Consider the following 6,143-nt stretch of genomic DNA (forward strand, 5'->3'; position numbering starts at 1 on the left):
CTGAGTTGACAGTTTTTTACTAAATGTATAGATTATTACAGTGTACATAGAATATACAAAACCAGTGAAGTTGGCACATTGTGTAAATCGTAAATAAAAACAGAATCCAATGATTGCAAATCCTTTTCAATCTAAAGTATATTCAATTGAATAGACTGCAAAGACAATATACTTAACGTTCGAACTGGAAAACAAAATGTTTTGCAAACATTAGCTCATTTGGAATGTGATGCCTGCAACATGTTTCAAAAAAGCTGGCACAAGTGACAAAAAAAGACTGAGAAAGTTGAGGAATGCTCATCAAACACTTATTTGGAACATCCCACAGGTGATCAGGCTAATTGGGAACAGGTGGGTGCCATGATTGGGTATAAAAGCAGCTTCCATGAAATGCTCAGTCATTCAAAAACAAGGATGGGGCTAGGGTCACCACTTTGTAAACAAATGCGTAAGCAAATTGTCGAACAGCTTAAGAACAACATTTCTCAACAAGCTATTGCATGGAATTAAGGGATTTCCCCATCTACAGTCCGTAATATCAGAAGGTTCAGAGAATCTGAAAAAATCACTGCACGTAAGCAACCTTCGATCCCTCAGGCGGTACTGCATCAAAAACCGACATCCATGTGTAAAGGATATCACCACATGGGCTCAGGAACTCTTCAAAAAACCACTGTCAGTTACTGCAGTTGGTCGCTACATCTGTAAGTGCAAGTTAAAACTCTACTATGCAAAGCGAAAGCCATTTATCAACAACACCCAGAAATGTCGCCGGATGTGCAGGGCCCAAACTCATCTAAGATGGACTGATGCAAAGTGGAAAATTGTTCTGTGGTCTGACGAGTCCACATTTCAAATTGTTTTGGAAACTGTGGACGTTGTGTCCTCCGGACCAAAGAGGAAAATAACCATCCGGATTGTTATGGGTGCAAAGTTGAAAAGCCAGCATCTGTGATGATATGGGGGTGTATTAGTGCCCAAAGAATGGGTAACTTACAAATCTGTGAAGGCACCGTTAATGCTGAAAGGTACATACAGGTTTTGGAGCAACATATGTTGCCATCCAAGCAATGTTATCATGGACGCCCCTGCTTATTCATAGTAAAAGAGTGCGGGTACTAGACTGGCCTGCCTGTAGTCCAGACCTGTCTCCCATTGAAAATGTGTGGCGCAATATGAAGCCTAAATTACCACAACGGAGACCCCTGTTGTGTGAATTATATTTATACAGCGCTATTTCTCTAGTGACTCAAAGCACTTTTACATAGTGAAACCCAATATCTAAGTTACATTTAAACCAGTGTGGGTGGCACTGGGAGCAGGTTGGTAAAGTGTCTTGCCCAAGGACACAACGGCAGTGACTAGGATGGCGGAAGCGGGGATCGAACCTGGAACCCTCAAGTTGCTGGCACGGCCACTCTACCAACTGAGCTATACCGCCCCTGTTGAACAACTTAAGCTGTACATCAAGCAAGAATGGGAAATAATTCCACCTGAAAAGCTTCAAAAATGGGTCTCCTCAGTTCCCAAATGTTTACGGAGTGTTGTTAAAAGGAAAGGCCATGTAACACAGTGGTAAAAATTCCCCTGTGCCAACTTTCTTGCAATGTGTTGCTGCCATTAAATTATAAGTGAATGATTATTTGGCCAAAAAAAATGTCGTTTCTCAGTTCAAACATTAAATATCTTGTCTTTGCAGTCTATTCAATTGAATATAAGTTGAAAAGGATTTGCAAATCATTGTACACGGTGGCAGAGGGGTTAGTGCATCTGCCTCACAATACGAAGGTCCTGCAGTCTTGGGTTCAATCCCGGGCTCGGGATCTTTCTGTGTGGAGTTTGCATGTCCTCCCCCTGACTGCGTGGGTTCCCTCCGGGTACTCCGGCTTCCTCCCACTTCCAAAGACATGCACCTGGGGATAAATTGATTGGCAACACTAAATTGGCCCTAGTGTGTGTGGATGTGAGTGTGAATGTTGTCTGTCTATCTGTGTTGGCCCTGCGATGAGGTGGCGACTTGTCCAGGGTGTACCCCGCCTTCCGCCCGATTGTAGCTGAGATAGGCTCCAGCGCCCCCCGCGACCCCAAAGGGAATAAGCGGTAGTAAATGGATGGATGGATGGATGTATTCTGTTTTTATTTACGATTTACACAACGTGCCAACTTCACTGGTTTTGGGTTTTGTAAATAGATTTTTTATTTTTATTTTATTTTATGTAGGACCCCCCAGGTCCTACATAAGTTAAAGGTACAGTCACAAATGGAAAATAATTAGTACATCATTTTCTTCTCAACATAGGCAGATAGTAAACATACACCCGGAATAAATATAAATAAAATAAATGAAATGAGAAAAGAAAAAAAAGCTGGTTTATGAAAGGTGAGCTTTTCATGTGTCCTGTAGCGTCTTTAATTTAGCTATGTAGTCAACCACACAGCCCCAAACAGAATAAAACTTCCCAGGCGCTCCCATAAGATTGAACTTTATTTTCTCCAGATCTAAATACATCATAAGGTCTTTAAGCCATACGGAGGCTTTGAGGCAGACTGGTGACTTCCACTCCAGCAAAATTCTCCTACGTGCTAATAAGGATGCAAAGGCGATACTATCCTTAAATTTTCTCCTCATTTGGGGATCTGATACCGTCCCAAAAATAGCCATTTCTGCATATGGTGTCAGATTTAAATCCAATGCCTTAGCAAGGTGTTTGAAAATAGTTGTCCAATAATCCAGCAAATGGGGACAAGACCAAAACATGTGCGTCATGTTTGCAGGTGACATGCAACATCTGTTACAAGTATCCGAGATATTGGGGTATATTTTGGAGAGTTTGGAATTAGTGAAATAAATACGGTGGACAACCTTAAATTGTATTAAATTAAGCCTTGAACAGGATGTACTGTTGTTAATTCGGGTTAAGGCAGAATCCCAATCTCCATCATTTATAGATCTGCCAAGCTCTTCTTCCCAATTCTCTCTGATTTTATCAAGAGACGTTTTACCAAACTGGGATATTAAGATGTAGATTTTGGAGATTAGGCCTTTCTGATTTGTGGGAATATCTAAAATTGAGTCCATTAGCGAATTAGGTGGAGTATTAGGGAAAGAGAGACTATTTGATTCAACAAAAATACAAACCTGAAAGTATCGAAATAGGTGAGATTTTGGTAGGTCAAATTTTTCACACAGTTCACTGAAACTAGCGAAGACATCACCAATATATAAGTCCTTTAGCCTGCTAAGGCTTGACTGCTTCCATAGAGAAAACGCTACATCTGTGCTAGGAGGGAGGAAGAGGTGGTTATTATGAATGGGGCTGTGGTTGGATAAGCCCTGCAGGCCGAAAGTATTTCTAAATTGAGACCAGATTCTAAGGGTAGAAATGACAATTGGACTACAAGTAAATTGGGATGGTCGATAAGGTCATTTTGATGTAAGCAGATCCAAGAGAGAGGTAGAACAGGAACTAGCTTCAGACTTGCACCAGATTAATTCAGGTTCTTGGATCCAGAGAGTCATTTTGTGTATGTTAGCTGCCCAATAGTAGTGTTTTAGATTAAGGAGTGATAAACCACCTACGGACCTATGCCTTTGCAGGAACTCTCTCCTAATCCTGGGAGTCTTGCCTTTCCATATAAAGGATGAAATTAGTTTGTTTATTATGCAAAAAAAGGAATTGGGTAAAAAGATAGGCAAACATTGAAACAGATACAAAAATCGAGGAAGCACATTCATTTTGACGCAGTTTATTACCCTGCCAGCTATGGTTATGTGTAAATCATTCCACCTTTCCAAATCTAATTTAAGTTTGTCGATTAGAGGTGGAAAATTGTCCTTGTAGAGAGCTGGTAGCTTACTACAAATATGTGCACCTAAGTACTTGAAGCTGTTCCTAGACATCTTAAATGGGAAATATCCATCAGGGATCTCAAGGGCCAAATTATTCACAGGGAAGCATTCACTCTTAGCGAAATTCAATTTATAGCCAGAGAATGATCCAAAATTGTTTAGCAATTCAATAATCTTTGGAATGGTAGAGATTGGATCAGATATAAACAATAGTAAATCATCCGCGTATAGAGAATGTGTGTGTTCTAGACCGCATCTATGGAAATAGATTTGATTAGAAAAGGGAAGGTGCAGCAAAACAAGTTGTTCAACAGAAAGTCGAACCAAAATAAGAGCATCAGGACAGGAAATGATACAGACCACAGGAAATTAACTGACAGTCCAAACCCATGTGCGATCAAGACATCTTTTTTAGCTCATTTCTACCATAACAGTTTTCATTACTTCTTGCAAATTTCCCCGGAGCGGAGTGCAGACGTGCCATCTGCAAGCAGTATTAACTTTAGGTCTTCGGGGGTTTTACGGATGTCGTTTGGTTGAATAGTTTCAGTCCCAGAAATTGATCCCTGGAGTGCACCACAAGATGCATCCAAACACTCCAATGTGCGATATAGCCTCGAGTATTGCTGCTTCCTGTTGGTTAACACCTCCAAGATGCCTAGGGCCATGTTGAGGAAGGTGGAAAAACACAAGAAATGCCTAAAATGATCAAGGCAGTGTTAGATAACAATGGCGTTCGCACTCAATTTTGAACACTTTCATCACAATTTGGCCTTGCTCACTGTGAGGTCTCCTCGCTTGTGTGCCAACTATTAAGACAATATATGCTGTGGGTGGACTTCTTTATAGTAGACAGTAAATCCAAACGGCTATACACTAACTACGCCAAAGTGTTCCAAGGTCCATGTCTATGGCATTGTCCCTTGAGAGGATACAATAAAGTAAATGCTGTCGCTCATCTTCTCACCCTGATCGAGACTGTTGAGTCGTAGAATGTTGCTCAACATTCCATTCCTCACAGTTTATAACAATTTATCCGCCAACAGCTACTATAGTGATCTGTGTCGCCATGACAATGATTGCAAGAGACCCTGCTCTGCCTATAACAGTGGTTCTTAACCTTGTTGGAGGTACCGAACACCACCAGTTTCATATGCGCATTCACCGAACCCTTCTTTAGTGAAAAATAAAATGTTTAGTTTTTTTCAAATTCAAGACAAAGTTATATGCTTTTGGTAACACATTAGTATGGGGAACATATTCTAAGTAACAAAGACATAATTTAGAGTTATTTGGTTAGGGTTAGGGTTAGGGCCAGTGTTAGAGGGTTAGGGTTATAATAAGGCCATGCCGTTTAAAGCATTAATAAGTACTTAATAATGACTAGTTAAGAGCCAATATGTTACGAATTTGCATGTTAATAAGCAACTAACTAATGGTTAATATGTTCCCCATACTAAAGTGTTACCATGTTTTATTAATGGTGCACAAAATGAACCGTGCATGAACATCACCTTGTTCAAACAACAAAACCAACACAGTGCATAAACTCACAACAAATTACACACCTGCAAATCAGTGTGACTTCTGCTGTTGCCGTATCCGTAATACGCCCGATAGGGAGAAGTTTTTATTTACACGATGAGTCGGGTGTGTGTTGACCTCCGCCGAACCCCTAGGGTTCGATCGAACCCAGGTTAAGAACCACTGGCTTATACTATAAGCTCATCCAAAATATTGGTCATCCAAAAGCACAATTGCTACATTAATGGTGCTATATAGACCAGGGGTGTCAAACTTGTTTTCATTGAGGGCCACATCGCGGTTATGGCTGCCATCAGAGGGTCCGCTTGTAAAAGCGAATAATATATGAATTTGCCTATGCATTTAAATATTATATATATATTTGTATGCACATTGTAATATAGAATATGTGGATTTTACAGTAGAAAACTCAGTACCCAGAAATTTACTGTAAAATATACAAACTATCCGTACTGTTTTCCTGCGCCATTTTTCGAATGTTTCCGGCAAAGGAGACGACGTCGTCACGTGAGCTGCACATGACACATCATTGGCTAGCTTACCTCCACCTCATGAGACGTAGCCTCAGCGCCGCCCTGGCGCTGTTTTGTACTGTTTTTGGACTTATTTTGATTATTGTTTCTCAGCTGTTTGTAAATGTTGCAGTTTATAAATAAAGGTTTATAAAAAAAAAAAAAAAATTTAAATAAATAAAAAAGCCTCTGCGCATGCGCATAGCATAGTTCCAACGAATCGATGACTAAATTAA

Source organism: Nerophis lumbriciformis, linkage group LG02, assembly GCF_033978685.3.
Source record: "Nerophis lumbriciformis linkage group LG02, RoL_Nlum_v2.1, whole genome shotgun sequence".
NCBI lineage: Eukaryota > Metazoa > Chordata > Actinopteri > Syngnathiformes > Syngnathidae > Nerophis > Nerophis lumbriciformis.